This window comes from Delphinapterus leucas, chromosome 15 (genome assembly GCF_059928025.1).
Source record: "Delphinapterus leucas isolate spDelLeu-1000000601 "Yukka" chromosome 15, BTC_Dleu_Yukka2, whole genome shotgun sequence".
NCBI lineage: Eukaryota > Metazoa > Chordata > Mammalia > Artiodactyla > Monodontidae > Delphinapterus > Delphinapterus leucas.
This window is the reverse complement of record NC_143143.1, coordinates 44,624,861-44,646,366: the sequence shown is the minus strand read 5'-3', so window position 1 is coordinate 44,646,366 and position 21,506 is coordinate 44,624,861. Positions and strand designations below refer to the sequence as shown.

The following is a 21,506-nucleotide window of genomic DNA, read 5'->3' as shown; positions in this document are numbered from 1 at the left end:
CCAAAGTAACTTGAAGACTTCTTTCTTCACTCAGTATGCCGTTGGCATTAAACTGAAATAATTACCACCATGTCAAAAAAAAAAAATCATGATTTCTCAAAATATTTTAGTCAAGTTCATTTAAATCCCTACCTTGTGAACTTGGCAAACAGAAGTAAAAATAGGGAGTAATCCTTAAACAAACTTTGTCTCATGTTCACACTACCCAGTGCTCCAGTTCTGGTGAAGACTACACACCCACTGCACACGAAACATCACCACAGATACCTGTAGAAAAGGCTAAGAACCAACATGTTTTTATTCAGGCCTTGGTTTCATTTTGCTTTAAAGTTCAGGAGCTTAAAAATAAGCTCATGTTTACCTATTTTAAAAGGAATACGTGTAGGGGCTTCCCTGGTGGCGCAGTGGTTGGGGGTCCGCCTGCCGATGCGGGGGACGCGGGTTCGTGCCCGAGGCTGGGAGGGTCCCGCGGGCCATGGCCGCTGAGCCTGCGCGTCCGGAGCCTGTGCTCCGCGACGGGAGAGGCCACAGCAGTGAGAGGCCCACGTACCGCAAAAAAAAAAAAAAAAAAAAAAAAAAAAAAAGGAATACGTGGGATTTATCTGGGTTCTGGGAGGAGTATGGGAACTGCCCACAAATGAATCCTCCCGCTTCCCCTAAAAACCATGAATAGCGAGTAGAAGAACAAACAAAGCCTCTTACGATGCCTACTTCAAATAATGCGAGGATGTCGGGGTGCCAGCAGAACTGAGGCACCGAAGTGACATCTGTGTGCAGGGGACAGGATGCAACAAGAAAGGACGGGGGAGGGCGGGGGTGAGGGACATGGTAAGAAGCAGACCCAGAAAAACAACAAAACAATGCTTCCTGGGCTTCCCTAGTGGTGCAGTGGTTGAGAATCCGCCTGCCAATGCAGGGGACACAGGTTCGAGCCCTGGACCGGGAAGATCCCACATGCCGCGGAGCAGCTAAGCCCGTGCGCCACAACTACCGAGCCTGCACTCTAGAGCCTACGAGCCACAACTACTGAGCCCATGTGCCACAATTACTGAAGCCTGGGTGCCTAGAGCCCTTGCTCTGCAACAAGAGAAGCCACTGCAATGAGAAGCCCTCGCACCACAACAAAGAGTAGCCCCCGCTCACCGCAGCTAGAGGAAACCCACGTGCAGCAACGAAGACCCAATGCAGCCAAAAATAAATAAATAAAATAAATAAATTAAAAAAAAAAAAAACAATGCTTACCACCAGAAAGAGAGGGGCTCCCCATTACCTGGAACTGCTCTGGGCAGATCTAAGAAACAGCAGGGCAGAGCAGGCAGCACCAGTGGAGGCAGAGAGAAAAGGCGTGGAAAGTGACAAAAGAGCCAAGAGTCGGTGCCTCGTGGCAAAGAAACCGCCCTTCTAGTAGCAGCAGCAGAAGATATGTTTTGCTGTAAAACCAGAAGCCTGCTCTAAGCCCCCAGCCTCACAGGACCCTGATGCTAGTAAATAATTCAGGAAAACACAGATAATTCCAATAGGAACAGAAAAGCAAGTAAAACTACCATATCCACTGTAGTAAAAAAATTATTTCTCAGCAGAAGAAAATTCACCAGAAAATCCAGCTGCAAGCCTAGAAAGTCACCAGAAAACATTCCAAGAATTCAAAGAAATGACTAGACAATCGTAGGAAGGGAGAAGAAAATGTATGGAACTCAGGAAGGATGGAAAAGAAAAAATAATTAAGAAATTAAGACAATTATTTGGCCCTTAAATAAAACATTCTCTTAATGTCACTCATGAGAGAAATGCAAATCAACACTACCATGATCTATTTCCAATCTATCAGACTGGCAAGATTTTAGTTTGACAACACACTCCGTTGAGAGGCTGTAGGGAAAGCAAAATGGTACAACCCCGAAGGAAAAGAATTTAGCAATACCTTCCCCAATTACAGATTAATTTACCCTTGACTCAAGAATCTCACTTCTAGAATTCTATCCTATGAATTCAAGGGAAAGAGAGATGATTTTCTCACACAGCATCCACACACACACAAATGACTCAGTTATTCCTTACAATACTGTTTATACCCCAAACGACTGAAGAAAAAAATGCTCAGCAAAAAAGAACTCTTGTGGGGCTTCCCTGGTGGCGCAGTGGTTAAGAATCCACCTGCCAACGCAGGGGACACGGGTTCGAGCCCTGGTCCGGGAAGATCCCACATGCCACAGAGCAACTAAGCCCATGCACCGCAACTACTGAGCTGCACTTTAGAGCCCACGAGCCACAACTACTGAAGCCTGCGCACAGAGCCCCTGCTCCGCAACAAGAGAAGCCACCGCAATGAGAAGACCTCACACCGCAACAAAGAGTAGCCCCCGCTCACCGCAACTAGAGAAAGGCCGCATGCAGCAACGAAGACCCAACGCAGCCAAAAATAAATTAAAAAAATAAATTCATTAAAAAAAAAAAGAACACTTGGGACCAATCCACAGTGATACAGTATATCCATCCGCACAATGATGGACCATGCAGTTATAATAAAACAAATGAGGAAAATCTCTGAAGGAGAACTAGGATATATCGCTAAATGAATAAAAAACAAGATATAGAACAATGTATATATTTTCTTATTTTTTGTAGCAAGTGTGGAGAATAAAAATATATATTCATACTTGCTTTCCAAAAGCATAAAGCATATTCATATATTCTTATTTTCCAAAAGGAAAACTTGAAAGGTAAACAAATAACTAATAAAAATAATTACCTATGGGAAAAGCAAGACAAGGGGCAGTAGACTAAATTAAGGAGTGAGGACAGGCTACAAACTCCTGCGAGGAAGTCCTGTATATTCTCTCTTCTAGGGCAGGACAAATTCTGACCTTAAATACATCTGCTAATACACACAGGGGACATGCCTGGCGAGGTGATTCAGTGTCCGTGAGTTCAAACAAAACCCTTCCTCAGCACAGTCCCCACCTTCCCTGATGCCAAGAGAACTGTGCCCATGGGGTCTCACAGAGACGCAAGGACAAGTCCTTAACAAATTCTCATATTAAACATAGCAACCTGCTTTCTAGGGCATTTCTTACAATGTCCTTCAATACAGGTTAATGGGGTGTGGCCAAAAATCAGTTCAATTGAAGCAGTTCTACTGGGAGCTAATATGATCCAGTCCAGACATATAATTCTGAAGGTCTGACCTGATCTAGGAAAGATTTCTAAGGATCTAGAATCCAACTGACCACGTTTCACTCAGATAAACACACGGCAGGTTCGCATTTCCTATGGGAGGCCCAATTTGAAATACACAGCTCTCCGATGCCTAAATCCTCAGATTCAAACCAACCTTAACGTCTTTGCAGTAGATTGCTTTTCTCTCTTCAAAACACAAATGCAAACAGAAAAGGCCTTCCCTGATCCTGCTAAAAACAGTCTGGCTTTTTTTCTTATTCCAGTTAAAAGCGTGCACATGTGCACACATACACACACGCGCACACACAAATCCTTTATTCCAAAACATACATACCTTGTGCACTCTTTAAACAATATGGTCTTGATGGAAGGTGGGGCCCCCTGAGCCCCAGATGGTAATCCCCAAAAAAGAAAAAGACAGGCGCTAGAAGAGATCATTAATATCCTAATAGCTAAAATGTAAGTAACCTGCCCAAACTACACAACTAGTAACTAGAGCACCTAGGATTGGACCTTAAGTAACCTGACTTCAGAGACCATGACATTCAACTCTACATCGTACTACTTTCAACAGCACACCCTCCTCCAGAACCGTGGATGCTGTCCCACAGCTGGCTTGGGGAAGAATATAAAGATGAGACCTAACTCATTTACCACATAGTGAGCTATGACTGCTGCGGAGAAGCCAAGGCTCAGCCAGCCGAGGGAGCACCTGCCTCACCACACAGCTCTTGGCTTCAGGGGGACAAAAAGCCTCAAGGGAAGAACAGATCTATGACCCCTGAAGATTCCAACCACATATCAAATAAGACGGAGACACATAAATGAGGATAATCCTCCTCCTCACCCTATTCCTGAACGGCTCTCATTTACAACCCAGTCCAAGCACGACAAATAAAAGGGGTCCCGAGTTAGAATCCCAGAAATTTCTGACTCTTGCCGACAACACTGATAAACAACCCTTTACTTTGGTACAGGTTCTGGATGACCTTTGGTCAAATTACACTTTAGAGCTAGGCCTGCAAGAAGTGTTTCCTTTTTGGTGAGTGTGTGTGTGTGTGTATACACACACACACACACTCATACATGCACACACTAGCAAACTGTGCCAGTAACCTAATTATTTCTAAATCTGTGTGCACTGTTGCCAAATGACAATTACACATATTCTGAAAGGACAGAAAACACAAAATGCTGAAAAATTTCTGTGGGCAATATCTCAGCCCAGAATTCACATTCACTGCTGTTTACCCAATAATGAAAACTCAATGGCTGCCTTTGTTCAAATGAAGTTACAGACTTATGACTTCATGTCCTTCATTTCTGCTCCATGAGACGTCAAAAAAGGGGGAAGGGGGGGTGAGTACTGAATGCCCCCTGCCTTCCGAAACCTTCACCTGCTTCATCCATGAAAAGCCTGGCTGTGGTTTGTAATCCAATATTAAACAGCTAAACAGGCCGTGTGTGAATGCTGCCTAAGCTAGAAAACAGAAAGGACTATGAACGACACCTTGAAAGGTCTTTGCCTCGTACAATCTTGAAGCTTCCAGCTCAAGGTGTTTATAAAGAGTAAAGCCTCACCCAGATAGGGACTGACCCCTGACCCGGACAAGGACCTGAAACAGGGCATCACGATAATCAAAGGAAGCTTCGCTGCTCAGCCATGCCTGCATCACTGGTCCAAGATCACAGTAAAAAGGATGGATGTGAAATCCTTTTATTCTTTTGAAAAGAGAAAAACCAACCCGTACTACCCAAGTAAAGCACCACCCAGAGGATGGTCCAGAACCAGTGCTTGGTGGGGTGGGAATGGGGGTGGTAATAGTTTTCTTTAGGCTTCATGAGGCCCTTCTACTGTTTTTTTTTTTTTTGTCTGCAAATCACAATTTTACTTCATGCTTCACAATCACTGTATCTTTTATTTTATTTGCTTATTGCCTTATGGTGCTGACTAGACCTCCAATGCAATTTGGAAGTCGTTAGAACAGACATCCTTTCCTCATTTCTGGTCTCAAGAGGAAAGCTTGACTTCAGCATTAAATATCATGTGTGCTGCAGGTTGTTTTTTTTTATACTTCTTGAATTTTATTTATTTTTTTATACAGCAGGTTCTTATCAGTCATATACACATCAGTGTATACATGTCAATCCCAATCGCCCAATTCAGCACACCACCACCCTGTCCCCCAGCCGCTTTCCCCCCTTGGTGTCCATACGTTTGTTCTCTACATCTGTGCCTCAACTTCTGCCCTGCAAACCGGTTCATCTGTATCATTTTTCTAGGTTCCACATATATGCGTTAATATACAAAATTTGTTTTTCTCTTTCTGACGTACTTCACTCTGTATGACAGTCTCTAGACCCATCCACATCTCAACAAATGACCCAATTTCGTCCCTTTTTATGGCTGAGTAATATTCCATTGCATATATGTACCACATTTTCTTTACCCATTCATCTGTGGATGGGCATTTAGGTTGCTTCCATGACCTGGCTGTTGTAAATAGTGCTGCAGTGAACATTGGGGTGCATGTGTCTTTTAGAATTATGGTTTTCCGTGGGTATATGCCCAGTAGTGAGATTACTGGGTCATACGGTAATTCTATTTTTAGTTTTTTAAGGAACTTCCATACTGCTCTCCATAGTGGCTGTATCAATTTACATTCCCACCAACAGTGCAAGGGGGTTCCCTTTTCTCCACACCCTCTCCAGCATTTGTTGTTTGTAGATATTCAGATGATGCCCATTCTAACTGGTGTGAGGTGATACCTCTTGTAGTTTTGATTTGCATTTCTCTCATAATCAGTGATGTTGCGCAGCTTTTCATGTGCTTCTTGGGCATCTGTATGTCTTCTTTGGAGAAATGTCTATTTAGATCTTCTGCCCATTTTTGGATTGGGTTGTTTGTTTTTTTTAATGTTGAGATGCATGAGCTGTTCATATATTTTGGAGATTAATCTTTTGTTCATTGATTCACTTGCAAATATTTTCTCCCATTCTAAGGGTTGTCTTTTCATCTTGTTTATGGTTTCCTTTGCTGTGCAAAAGCTTTGAAGTTTCATTAGATCCCATTTGTTTATTTTTGTTTTTATTTCCATTTCTCTAGGAGGTGGATCAAAAAAGATCTTGCTGAGATTTATGTCAATGAGTGTTCTTCCTATGTTTTCCTCTAAGAGTTTTATAGTGTCCAGTCTTACATTTAGGTGTCTAATCCATTTTGAGTTTATTTTTGTGTATGGTGTTAGGGAATGTTCTAATTTCATTCTTCTACATGTAGCTGTCCAGTTTTCCCAGCACCACTTATTGAAGAGGCTGTCTTTTCCCCATTGTATATCCTTGCCTCCTTTGTCATAGATTAGTTGACTATAAGTGAGTGGGTTTATCTCTGGGCTTCCTTTCTTCTTCCATTCATCTATGTTTCTGTTTTTGTGTAAGTACCATATTGTCTTGATCGCTGTAGCTTTGTAGTATACTCTGAAGTTAGGGAGTCTGATTCCCCCAGCTCCGTTTTTTTCCCTCAAGACTGCTTTTGCTATTCGGGGTCTTCTGTGTCTTTGTACAAATTTTAAGATTTTTTGTTCTAGTTCCGTAAAAAATGCCATTGGTAATTAGATAGGGATTACATTGAATCTGTAGATTCCTTTGGGTAGTATAGTCATTTTCACAATATTGCTCCTTCCAATCCAAGTACATGGTATATCTCTCCAACTGTTGGTATCATCTTTAATTTCTTTCATCATTCTCTCACAGTTTTCTGTATACAGGTCTTTTGTCTCCCTAGGTAGGTTTATTCCTAGGTATTTTATTCTTTTTTTTGCAATGGTAAATGGGAGTGTTTCCTTAATTTCTCTTTCAGATTTTTCATCATTAGTGTATAGAAATGCTAGAGATTTCTGTGCATTAATTTTGTATCCTGCAACTTTACCAAATTCATTGATTAGCTCTAGCAGTTTTCTGGAGGCATCTTTAGGATTCTCTATGTATAGTACCAAGTCATCTGCAAACAGTGACAGTTTTACTTCTTCTTTTCCGATTTGGATTTCTTTTATTTCTTTTTCCTCTCTGCTTGCCATGGCTAGGACTTCCAAAACTATGTTGAATAATAGTGGTGAGAGTGGACATACCTGTCTTGCTCCTGATCTTAGACGAAATGCTTTCAGTTTTTCACCATTGAGAATGATGTTTGCTCTGGGTTTCTCGTATACGGCCTTTATTATGTTGAGGTAGGTTCCCTCTGTGCCCACTTCTGGAGAGTTTGTATCATAAATCGGTGTTGAATTTCGTCAAAAGCTTTTTCTGCATCTATTGAGATGATCATATGGTTTTATTCTTCAATTTGTTAATATGGTGTATCACATTGATTGATTTGCGTATATTGAAGAATCCTTGCATCCTTGGGATAAATCCCACTTGATAGTGGTGTATGATCCTTTTAATATGTTGTTGGATTCTGTTTGCTAGTATTTTGTTGAGGATTTTTGCATCTATATTCATCAGTGATATTGGTCTGTAATTTTCTTTTTTTGTAGTATCTTTGTCTGGTTTTGGTATCAGGGTAATTGTTGCCTCATAGAATGAGTTTGTGAGTGTGCCTTCCTCTGCAGTTTTTTGGAAGAGTTTGAGAAGGATGGGTGTTAGCTCTTCTCTAAGTGAAGCCATCTCGTCCTGGACTTTTGTTTGTTTGAAGATTTTTAATCAAAGTTTCAATTTCATTACTTGTGATTGGTTTGTTCATATTTTTTCTTTCTTCCTGGTTCATTCTTGGAAGGTTATACCTTTCTAAGAATTTGTCCCTTTCTTCCAGGTTGTCCATTTTATTGGCACAGAGTTGCTTGTAGTAGTCTCTTAGGAATGCTTTGTATTCCTGTGGTGTCAGTTGTAACGTCTCCTTTTTCATTTCTAATTTTATTGATTTGAGTCCTCTCCCTCTTTTTCTTGATGAGTCTGGCTAATGGTTTATCAATTTTGTTTATCTTCTCAAAGAACCAGCTTTTAGTTTTATTGATCTTTGCTATCATTTTCTTTGTTTCTATTTCATTTATTTCTGCCCTGATCTTTATGATTTCTTTCATTCTGCTAACTTGGGTTTTGTTTGTTCTTCTTTCTCTAGTTCCTTTAGGTGTAAGGTTAGATTGTTTATCTGAGATTTTTCCTGTTTCTTGAGGTAGGCTTGTATAGCTATAAACTTCCCTCTTAGAACTGCTTTTGCTGCATCCCATAGGTTTTGGATCGTCGTGTTTTCATTGTCATTTGTATGTATTTTTTTATTTCCTCTTTGATTTCTTCAGTGATCTCTTGGTTATTTAGTAACGTATTGTTTAGCCTCCATGTGTTTGTGTTTTTTACGTTTTTTTCCCTGTAATTCATTTCTAATCTCATAGTGTTGTGGTCGGATAAGATGCTTGATATGATTTCAATTTTCTTAAATTTACTGAGGCTTGATTTGTGACCCAAGATGTGATCTCTCCTGGAGAATGTTCTGTGTGCACTTGAGAAGAAAGTGTAATCTGCTGTTTTTGGATGGAATGTCCTATAAATATCAATTAAATCTATCTAGTCTATTGTGTCATTTAAAGCTTGTGTTCCGTATTAATTTTCTGTCTGGATGATCTATCCATTGGTGTAAGTGAGGTGTTAAAGTTCCCCGCTGTTAGTGTGTTACTGTCGATTTCCTCTTTTATAGCTGTCAGCATTTGCCTCATGTATTGAGGTGCTCCTTTGTTGAGTGCATATATATTTATAATTGCTATATCTTCTTCTTGGAATGATCCCTTGATCATTATGTAGTGTCCTTCCTTGTCTCTTGTAACGTTCTTTATTTTAAAGTCTATTTTTTCTGATACGAGTACTGCTACTCCAGCTTTCTTCTGATTTCCATTAGCATGGAATATCTTTTTCCATCTCCTCACTTTCGGTCTGTATGTGACCCCAGGTCTGAAGTGGGTCTCTTGTAGACAGTGTATATATGGGTCTTGTTTTTGTATCCATTCAGCAAGCCTGTGTCTTTTGGGTGGAGCATTTAATCCATTCTCAATTAAGGTAATTATCTATACGTATGTTCCTATGACCATTTTCTTAATTGTTTTGGGTTTGTTTTTCTAGGCCCTTTTCTTCCCTTGTGTTTCCCACTTAGAGAAGTTCCTTTAGCATTTGTTGTAGAGCTGGTTTGGTGGTGGTGAATTCTCTTAGCTTTGGCTTGTCTGTAAAGCTTTTTATTTCTCCATCAAATCTGAATGAGATCCTTGCCGGGTAGAGTAATCTTGGTTGTAGGTTCTTCCCTTTCATCACTTTAAGTATATCATGCCACTCTCTTCTGGCTTGTAGAGTTTCTGCTGAGAAATCAGCTGTTAACCTTATGGGAGTTTCCTTGTATGTTAACTGTCGTTTTTCCCTTGCTGTTTTCAATAATATTTATTTGTCTTTAATTTTTGCCAATTTGATTACTATGTGTCTTGGCGTGTTTCTTCTTGGGTTTATCCTGTGTGGGACTCTCTGCGCTTCCTGGACTTGGGTGGCTACTTTCTTTCCCATGTTAGGGAAGTTTTTGACTATAATCTCTTCAAATATTTTCTCTGGTCCTTTCTCTCTCTCTTCTCCTTCTGGGACCCCTATACTGCAAATGTTGTTGCGTTTAATGTTGTCCCAGAGGTCTCTTAGGCTGTCTTCATTTTTCTTTATTCTTTTCCGCAGCAGTGAACCCCACCATTCTGTCCTCCAGGTCACTTATCTGTTCTTCTGCCTCAGTTATTCTGCTATTGATTCCTTCTAGTGTAGTTTTCATTTCAGTTATTGTATTGTTCATCTCTGTTTGTTTGTTCTTTAATTCTTCTAGGTCTTCGTTAAACATCTCTTGCATCTTCTCGATATTTGCCTCCATTCTTTTTCTGAGGTCCTGGATCTTCACTATCATTTTTCTGAATTCTTTTTCTGGAAGGTTGCCTATCTCCACTTCATTTGGTTGTTTTTCTGGGGTTTTACCTTGTTCCTTCATCTGGTACATAGCCCTCTGCCTTTTCAACTTGTTTATCTTTCTGTGAATGTGGTTTTTGTTCCATAGGCTGCAGGACTGTAGTTCTTCTTGCTTCTGCTGTCTGCCCTCCGTTGGATGAGGCTACCTAGGTGGCTTGTGCAAGTTTTCTCTGCTGCAGGTTTTTAATAGATACTCCTTTCCTGCAGATTAAGCAGTTTCCTTCGTATTTCATTGTCTTCTGGCTTCTATTGTTCCTGTTGAAAAGTCAGTTGTTGGTCTCAGTGTTGCTCCTTTGAATGTCATGTGTTTTTTCTTTTCTCTGGTTTTTTTTTTAACATCTTTATTGGAGTATAATTGCTTTACAATGGTGTGTTAGTTTCTGCTTTATAATACAGTGAATCAGTTATACATATAGATATATCCCCATATCTCTTCCCTCTTGCGTCTCCCTCCCTCCCACCCTCCCTGTCCCACCCCTCTAGGTGGTCACAAAGCACCGAGCTGATCTCCCTGTGCTATGCGGTTGCTTCCCACTAGCTATCTGTTTTACATTTGGTAGTGTATATATGTTCATGCCACTCTCTCACTTTGTCCCAGCTTACCCTTCCCCCTCCCCATATCCTCAGGTCCATGCTCTAGTAGGTGTGCGTCTTTAGTCCCTTCTCGCCCCTAGGTTCTTCATGACCATTTTTTTGTTTGTTTTTTAGATTCCATATATATGTGTTAGCATACGGTATTTGTTTTTCTCTTTCTGACTTACTTCACTCTGTATGACAGACTCTAGGTCCATCCACCTCACTACAAATAACTCAATTTCGTTTCTTTTTATAGGCCCTTCTACTTTAATCCATCAAGAAACCATTTAAAGATTCTGCCACCACCCAGACCAAAAACATGTAATTTTGCTGTGAGCCACTTTCCTGCCCAAATGCAGCTTCTGTGAGGACCATCCACGGAGGCATTGATGGCTTCTGAAGATGAATATCAATTAAAGAAAATGACAGAAGCAGCATAAACGATGGCCCAAATGAGCAAGTCTGTCAAAGAAACAAAGCTGACAGAAAATATGGTTGCTCAATACAAGAGAAAACGTTAAATTAGGAATACCTCACCTTCTCACAGTTCTCACTTTTCCTATCAGTTATGTGCTTTTGCCACCTAGGCAACTGCTCACCCAAAGGTGGACATGAAAATAAAAGCAATTATTAAGAAATCAAGTTCTATTAGAAGAGTCGAAACAGGAAGCCACTGCTGTAATTCACGTTCTAACAGTATTCCTGATATCAATTTTTGATTAACAGTCTGATGTGTGTGCGTAACAAACATATGCTGTATTTTTTTCCAGAAAACTCTGTCTTTATGAATAAATCCGGCTTAATATTCTAAAAATGATATGCAACTGTTTGAAACATCAGGCTTAACAAAAGGTCGAGTTCTAGCCATGATTAGATTCAGAAAACAGCTTACATTAGGTGGAATGAAAAGCAAAGGAAGGAAGGCAGGTTTAGAGGGAGGAAGGGAGAAAAGAGGAAAAGGAGGAAGGGAGGAAATCCACGTACAAATGTGTACACACACACACACACACACACGCACACACACACGCTCCACACCCCAATAACTGCTCTTCAGGAAAGATTAATTAGATGCTGGAAAGTGTTTGAATTCTTTGGAAGAAAGGCACAATATAAATGGAAGGTATTCGTTTTCTTACTACTCTAAAAGGTATTTTCGTTCACTTCCAGATGAAACATAACTAATATCCAGTCGGCTTTCTTTTAACAATGAAAATAAATCAAATCGGAAGTCTTTTTAGAACTCCTATTAAGGAAACACCAATTCCCCATTCACCAGCTCTAATGCTTAAATGATTAGCATTTCTTTAACAAGTGCCTGGAGTCATGATTTGTTGCCAAACTAAATTACTATAAATTTAATTACAGGCATAGAGGTATTGCTGACTTTTGAAAATTACGCCCTCATCACCAAGACTATCGTGCACAAACATTTATTGACTACCTCTCCTGAGTAATACAGAGAAGCATGGAATGTAGTGCCTGACGGCAAGAAGCTTGCAATTGTAGGGAGATGACACAGACATTGTAAAAATTAATGAACAGAAACCTCAGTTAAAATAAGAATCTGGAGTCCAGAAGGGGGAGCTCTCATGCCCTACAAGGAAAGCAGAGGCCAACAGAAAGAAAAAAGACTTCCTCTTCAAGAGTCAGCCAATGACTGTCATAACCCAGCCAATCAAAAGCCACTATACTAACCCCTCTTTAAAAGAGTTCTCTCCTTGCCGTGCAGGAACTTGCAGGAAGCTTGCTGTGGTGACAACCCCAAACTGCAATTCTTTGTTGACCCCAAATAAACTCATCTTTGCTGGAGTAATAACTGGCAGCCTATTTGTTATAGGTCAAGAACTAAAATATAAAAACTATCCACTAACATCATATTTAACCAACTCTGTGGCTGGGGGTGGGCGTCAGGTGTTCTCTGAAGAATTTTCCTGACAGTCCATGCCTTCTGTCAAAAAGTTCTAAACCATTTTCTAAAATGGAACTACATTCAAGGGAAGTTTCCTAAAGGGAACAGCACATTTTGCTGGCTCTTGAGTACACTGGCATCTAGTACACTGGGACTCTCTGAGTCATCATTATAACCTCAGGTGACTCAACTGTTAACAGAACTTAGTCTGTGCCTTCAGTTGCAGCATCTGAAGACAGTGTGGAGGCTGCTTTCATCCTAAACCAACGAGCCATCAGAGTGCTTAGATTTGTTGAAATTATTCTGTCTCTTTTAAAATCAGCAGGTTGTCATTTATCCCTGCTATCTGGGCCTTGCTCCGCACAGCTCCTATCCCACTTCTAATTTGCTTTTTGGCTAATCTCCTGTGGGCTGGGAAACACAATAATCCTTCTTAATGTCTGCACTGAAGGGTCTCTCATTTGAATGTAAGTTTCTAATACATTTCAAACCCTTTCCTGCCTTTCTTTCATTTTTGACCTGTGCTCAAAGGCCCCACTCTGTTTCAGTGCTCAGCTACCTCCTGGGTAGCTGTCAGATTCATCTCTCACCTCTCCACTCCCAAACGCCTAGTTTAAAAGAATAGTAAGTATAAAAATGGAGAAAACAAGGAGTAGCACTGGTCCAGGTGGGGGGCGGTGGGGGGGGGGCAGTATCTATACAATGGACATTTCAAATGGTTTTTGCTATCAATCCAGACAGAATGAGACAGAAGTGGCCAATACTCGCATATCTCATGGTCATACGCTATTAAGATAAATAGAAAATGCCACAAAGAAGTACAAATAAAAAATTAAATGCAGGTTGGCTTCAAGTAGCAAAAATGGTCTAAGATTTCTCAACTCCAGGATTTGGAAGAAAACAGAGCACACCTTTAAGCTTTAATAAAAACATCATGAGTCCTACAGACAATCCAGCTATCATTTACATGCAAAAGCCATGAACATGCCAGGGTTGGTACCTCTATTCATCCAAGAGATAAATCAAAATGGAGAGGAAAGAGGTAACCAGTGGTCAAATGCACTGATGGGGAGCAATAAAGATCAGAAAAAGCAATAAGTTTAATCTAAATATAGCCTAGATACAGAGAGAAAGATAGAACGAAGTAGACCTTGAAAAGATAGCATAATGATAAATCAATAAACTGAAATTAAAATCCCAACTCATGGAAATTTTAAAAACAAACATTCTCCTAAATATCTATCATGACAATGAAGAAAATAAACTGTAATTTTAAAAAAACTATACAAAAATATAAAATTACGTATCAGGGCTTCCCTGGTGGCGCAGTGGTTGAGAGTCCGCCTGCCGATGCAGGGGACACAGGTTCGTGCCCCGGTCTGGGAAGATCCCACATGCCACGGAGCGGCTGGGCCTGTGAGTCATGGCCGCTGAGCCTGCGCGTCCGGAGCCTGTGCTCCGCAACGGGAGAGGCCACAGCAGTGAGAGGCCCGCGTATCGCAAAAAAAAAAAAAAAAAAAATTACATATCAAAACTTAGAGGATGCTGCCAAAGTTATACTCAAAGGAAAATGTACAGGCTTATAAGATTTCATTTTTCTACAAGGGTGTAAAATAAACAAAAATGTTTAAATATCAAAGAAAGAGAATAAGGATATAAGACATAAGTGGAAATTAATACTTTGAAAACAAAAGATAAACACAAGACTTGAAGGTACACACAGAAGAATAAAAGGCAAACCTTTAATACATCTAACAAGAGGAAAAATATAAATATACAAAATTAACAATGAGAAAGATACAGAAGCTGCATCCTTTGAGTAGTTTTCCAACCTTTTTTCTTCTTTAACTCACTTAGAATAAAGAACCCAAAAGTTAGGAAACCCATTGGTTCCTCTTTCCATGGAAAAAGAAATCAAAAAGTCGGAAAGAAACAAAGTCATGTCACCTCTGCTTAAAATAAACAGCCCCATTTTATCCATCACTGTACCTGAAAAGATTAAACACACATAACAAAGTATATTGATCACAAAAAATCCAATCTTTTTTATACATAAATAAAATCCCAAGGATATCAATGATTGAAAACCACCACCCAACTCAATCACCCAATTGAACAATGACTGACAACAGAGCTCTTCCTGAAAATTACAGATCTCAATGGAATACTGACCAGTAATTCCCAATTTACCCTTATAAAGACCAAGTTTTAATGACCTAGTAAGTTACTAACTAGTAACTGTTAAGTATGAAAACAAAACCCCACAGAATCGTGTACCATGTGCTCAGAACAATTACAGAGAAGACATGGATTTTTAGTAAGTTTCTGGCCTACTAGCACAAAGGGGGTATCTGAGAAGTACTGTCCAAAAGCACAAGTCTCAAACTGGAAGTTTTCTAAGGATGGAAACTTCCAGAAGATATTAAGCATGGCTAGATCTAAGGGGATCCATCTCCAGGTCTCTGATTTCCACATGTGCGTTTTTCCAACATGGATCTGCCTGAGAAGGTGCCTGCAAGGCACCCCAGTTCCCCTCTTCTCTCCCACCTCCTTATCACAACTGCTCTTCTTCCATTTTACACCAGCAAGACATACCTGTTACCCATCCTGACTTCTCTACAGCGCACTCAAGATGCCAAACAAAGAGAAATTTTCAATATTTGGTTTAAACCCAAGCCTCCGCCATCAAGCCATATTATAGGACTTTTTGCCTTTCTCTTCTGGCACAGATTTCTGTTAAGGGCAAACATGGTGACAGAGTCTGGGTACTGAGGCCCGTGTTGGGATGCTCTGTATTCAGATATATCAGAGTGTCTTGACAACAAGGCAAACAGACGGATAGGACGTGTTGAAGACAGTCTCCCTATTTCAAGCTGGCAAAGGCACTGTCCCCAGTTCCCCCCTCTTAACTATCATCTTAGAATTGGGAAATGAAAATGATGGAGATGCCAGAGAAAAAGATATTAACATGAACTGAAGAATGAAGTTAGATGTTTTTAAACTAAAAGCCTGTATTTTCTAACTGAAATGACAATAATTCTACAGCTCCATGGTTTTTACCACACACACACACACACACACACACACACACACACACACACACACTACACAGAGACAAAAATACATTTAAAGCCTATAATATAAAAATGCATTCTCAGCCTTTCCAGAGTATATGGAATTTTAAAAGCTGCCTTTTAAAGTGAAAAAGCAACAGGCATGATTGACAGCTGTCTGATAAGTTGGGGTAAAGCCATTTTGGTAAACTTTCCAGAAACTGAGAAAGTGGATGGTTCCAATGACTGGGTGACAAAACCTTTGTGGAAGTCAGGTGGGCTCCAATTCTTAACTTTCAACAAAATGGAAGGAGGAGCAAGTCTCAGCTCGTCAGCACACAGAGTGTTAATGATCATTGGTTAAGAGATCTCCTAAAACCATTTCTGAAGAAATAAAGGACCCGGCTGAAGTAGCTCTCCTTCCACTCCCATCAACTCATCTATGTGGAAATCAAGGGTAAATCTGTGCCCCCCCCACGTCAATGTCCCTCTGAACAGCCTGAGGGGAAAGTCCCATACATTTTGTTAAATGACACATCTCTAATAGCACTTTTAATGTTTAATAATCGGTTATCAAAATGTACACTTCTGCTGCTTTGAAAAAGTATGTACCACAAATAATTATGATGGTACTCACTCGAAGAAATTTCCTTAATAATCACAGCCTCATGGTTGTAGGAAATATTTTTAATTACATTTAAATTTATTTGCATGGTTTTATTATAAGGGATTATGATAAGACGATCAAAGAAAACACTTCCAAGCACAAAGATATATTAAACTAGGAAAAACTTCTGTAGGGTAAACTGGATATACAAGCTCAAGGAAAAAAGAAAACAATGTAAAATTCCCAACAGTGAAAAAAGAGAGACATTTAATTGATTTTTACATTGATGACGGTAGATATTGAATCCCTCTGGTTTTACATTTCGCTGGATTCGTTTGAAAGAGTGATTTTATTTTAAAATGTCAATATTTGATCTCCACCAAAAATTCTATCTTGTGCAGATGTTAAATATATAACAAAACATAGATACCAACTTACAAATGTTCAAGGAATGCAGAGTTGTGCAGAGTTCCTTGAGCAGGTGTGCAAGTGCAGAGTGAGAGGGCCCCTGCCCTCTGGCTCCCAGCATGGCTGCAGCTTGGGACAGGCGTGCACGCCAGGCTCAGATCATTCCTCTCTGGCACCCTGGTCCCTGCTGGTAAGTTCTTCAAATAAACTGGACTCTGAATTCCTTTGTTTACTCTTTCATACTGGTTTCCCAGCTGCCTACCGCAATGGCAAACAATAGTCATGCAAAAAGTGTTGATTTTCAAAATGAAATAAAATGACATTTGCCAAAGGTTTGAGAGCAATTCCTTGCTCTCTGAGAACCTGATCCAGCCGAACATTTATCAGACACAAGGGAGCAGATGGGCTGAACTTTGGACCATATGAAGAGAGGCCAGGAGGTGAGTTCCTAACCACCATGAATTCTAGGAGTGACCTTTGAGAAACCATCATGCAGGTTTCCATCCATTTAAAACTAAATGTGGAGGAAACCAGGACTCTTGCCCTGCTGCAAAAGTGGCCTCAAGAAAATGAATACATACCTGGAGAAGCATTTCCAGCTCCTAGAAGAAAGAAATGCTGAACACTGGGACAAGAAAAGATTTTAAGTAATTATTCACTCTAGTGTATTCTCTGCCTCGAGATAAAACCAGAACAAACTGATTCCATGCAGAGCTGGGAACTGCGCTGGTATTTAACCGTAATGAATGGGAAGTCAAGAGGTTCTTTAACGGAAAGGATTCTTTGAGCTGCACAGCCTCTCCCACCGTGGGAGGTGGTCGGACAATCCCAGCCCATCACACAGCCCCTGCCCTCCACCTGTGAAGCCTTCCACACACCTCTGAAGTGCTGTGGGCGGCTATGTCAGTGGGCCCCTGCATTATTTATTTTAAATCATTTTCATATGTGTTAATTTAAAACAAACGTGGCCTCGCATCCATACATACACATTCCTATACAGAAGCACGCATGCGTATGCAGTCTCTATGTGAATTATTTTAACTAATTCAACAAAAAAAGATGAAAGGAAAAAATCACTACTAAGCCTTCCAATAAGAATCCAACACACACATTTTTTCTGTGCAGAACATTTATTTAACCCCATCACATATTAAGGTCTACATAGCCAAGGCTGAGCAAAATGGATCTCTCTTTTCTCTCACTTAAAAAAATTCTAAATTGGATTCTTAGTGACCAGACAGTGAAATCACTCCTCCCGTACTTCTCTCTTTTTCTCTTGAACTTAAGAAGTGTGTAAGAAAATCAGAATGATGGAAGCTCTGTGGCAGTGGGGACCGGATGTGTCTTGCTCCACACCCCCAGGGTCCAGCACCCTGCCCAGAGCACACTACGGGCAGCATGAGTGCTCGTTAAACACACGATAAAACAGTGACCCAAATACGAAGCAGGAGGTCTCACTACCACACATCTCAGGCATGCAGGGCTGGTAGGTAATACAGCAGTTTTAAGTGAAGTTTGTTTGGCTTATTTATACTGATATAAATTATGCTTTCCAACTTTACTGAGATACTACTGACATCTAACATATGTAAGTTTAAGGTGTACAACGTGACGATCTGATACCCATACATATTACAAAACGATTACCACAGTAAGGTTAGTTAACACCTCTGTCCCCTCAGAGCCACCTTCTTGGATGTGTATGGCGATGACATTCAAGATCTATTCTCTCTTAACAACCTGCAAGTATATGACACAGTACTAACTATACTCACCATGCTGTACATTAGATCCCAGAACTGATTCGTCTTATAACTGGAAGTTTGCACCCTTTGACCAGCATCTCCCTATTTCCCTCACCCCCTAGCCCCTGGCAACCATCCTTCTACTCTCAATTTCTATGAGTTCAGCTTTTTTAGATTCCACATGTGAGATACTACAGTATTTGTCTTTCTCAGTCTCACTTACTTCACTTAGCATAATGCCCTCAAGGTCCATCGCCTTGTGCAAAAGACAGGATTTCCTTCCTTTTAATGGCTGAATAATATTCTATTATATAGATATATATCTCACAGCTTCTTTATCCATTCATCCATAAATGGACACTTAGGTTATTTCCGTGTCTTAGCTATTGTAAATAATGCTGCAGTGAACGTGGGGATGCAGATATCTCTTCCAGATAGTGATTTTATTTCCTTCAGATATATACCCAGAAATGGAATTGCTGGATCATATGGTAGTTCTATTTTTAATTTTTTGAGGAACCTCCATACTGTGTTCCATAGTGGATGCGCCAATTTACATTCCCATCAACAGTGCAAAAGGGTTCCCTTTTCTCCACATTCTCGCCAACGCTTGTTACCTCATCTTTTAAACAAGAGTCATTCTGACAGGTGTGAGATGATATCTCACTGTGGTTTTGATTTGCATTTCCCTAATGATTAGTGATGCTGTGCATCTTTTCATGTATCTGTTGGCCATCTGTAAGTCTTTTGTGGAAAAATGTCTATTCAGGTCCTCTGTCCATTTTTTAATCAGATTGTTTGTTTTTAACAGTATTAACCTATTATCAGATAACTGGTTTGCAATTATTTTCTCCCATTCTGTAGGCCACCTTTTCATTCTGTTGTTTCCTTTGCCATGTAGAAGCTTTCTAGTTTAATATAGTCCCACTTGTTTATTTTTGCTTTTATTGCTTGCACTTTTGATATCAGTGTCATTTCCAAAAGATCATTGCCAAGACCAAGGTCAAGAAGCTTTTTCCCTATGTTTTCCTATAATAATATTACAGTGTTGGGTCTTACATTTAAGTCTTTTAATTTCAAGCTAATTTTTGTAAGTGGTGAAAGATGGCATCTAATTTCATTCTTTTATGTCCAGTTTCTCAGCACCATTTTTCTTGAAGAGACTACTCTTTCCCCATTCAATATTCTTGGATCCCTCATCAAATATTAGTTGATCGAATATGCATGGGCTTATTTCTGAGCTCTTAATTCTGTTCCACTGGTCTATATGTCTGTTTATATGCCAGTACCATACTATTTTGATTACTATAGCTTTGTAACAAAAATATAAATTATTACAATAGGCAAAACATGACTAAACACAGATGAGGGCTTGAATGAGAATCCCATTCTGGTACTAATTTCAAAGAAAAAAAGAGCTACCTTCTGGTTTCTAGTCCACTATGTAGGTAGTTTCAAAGTCACACTGTCCTAACAATAAGTAAAAGGCTACGGAAAAACCCTGAAAACCGACAACTCTTCTTAGATGTCAGAGAAGTGAGGTCACAGGGCAAACTGCTGCCCCCACATTGGAGAGATAGTCAGATACAGGCGATCACAACTTACCGGAACAGAACCCCAAGAGAAGGTGCCAGGGTAGGGAAACCTATGACAAATTGGTGGAGGCTCAGAGTGGGCAGGTCTGATGCTTAAAAACTCCAGGGAGCCCCAGCCCTGGGGGGGGAGGGGGGGAGTCCCCAAACCTCTGTGAGATCTTCTCCAGGAGCTCCCCCAGATCCTCACAGAGAATATCAGAGAAAAATTCCCTCGTGCTTCCAGAAGAAGGTGGGGAATGTAGCCATTTTTACATATGCCAGAGCCCTTTGTTTTTCTTTTTTTTTGATGATTAACTTTATTTTTTTTAACATCTTTATTGGAGTATAATTGCTTTACAATGGTGTGTTACTTTCTGCTGTATAACAAAGTGAATCAGCTATACGTATACATATGTTCCCATATCTCCTCCCTCTTGCGTCTCCCTCCCATCCTCCCTATCCCACCCCTCTAGGTGGTCACAAAGCACCGAGCTGATCTCCCTGTGCTATGCGGCTGCTTCCCACTAGCTATCTATTTTACATTTGGTAGTGTATATATGTCAATGCCACTCTCTCACTTCGTCCCAGCTTACCCTTCCCCCTCCCCGTGTCCTCAAGTCCATTCTCTACATCTGTATCTTTATCTTAACAAGACCTGCCCTCAGGAGAAACCATTTTACCAGAGCCTCACTGAGCTGGGGGAAGATAAATACCCAACTCCAGCCCCCTCCAGCCACCCTGTCCCACCTAAGGGGACACAGGGACGACTGAGGAGCACCGTGAAGTTCACAGTCCAGGGGCACAGGCCCCCCGGAAGATAAGACCTAATCACAGGACTACAGAATGCTCCCCCTCCCCAAACCTCACCAATACATTACACAGGCCGATTTATTAAAGTTCTCCTCACAGCCCCTCATGCCCACCTTCCAACTAAAAATTACAAGGCATGCAAAAAAACAAAAGCTGAAAAACCTTCAGAACCAGAGTCACACATGGCAGGGAAGCTGAAATTACCAAACTAAGACTCTTTAAAAACTATGATTAATAAGCTAAGGGCTTTATTTGAAGCAACATGGATGGACCTAGAGATTATCATACCAAGTGAAGTAAGTCAGAAAGAGACAAATACCATATGATATCACTTACATGTGGAATCTAAAATATGACACAAATGAACTTACCTATGAAACAGAAACAGACTCACAGACATAGAGAACAGACTTGTGGTTGCCAAAGGGGCGGGAGGGTAGCGGGGAGGGATGGATTGGGAGGTTGGGATTAGCAGATGCAAACTAGTATACATAGGATGGATAAACAACAAGGTTGTTGTTTATAGGTGTGTTGAATATAGGGAACTATATTCAACATCCTGTAATAAACCATAATGGAAAAGAATATGAAAAAGAAAGTATATATCTATAACTGAATCACTTTGCTGTAGAGCAGAAATTAACATCGTAAATCAACTATACTTCAATAAAATAAATT

The 21,506-nt window shown here is 40.3% G+C and overlaps 1 protein-coding gene across 7 annotated transcripts in view; it reads right to left on the bottom strand.

The window, feature by feature from the left end:
* The window catches only part of LOC111185022 (kinesin-like protein KIF16B), a 300,702-nt gene that overhangs the window by 190,016 nt on the left and 89,180 nt on the right, over positions 1-21,506 (bottom strand). The window lies entirely within an intron of this gene.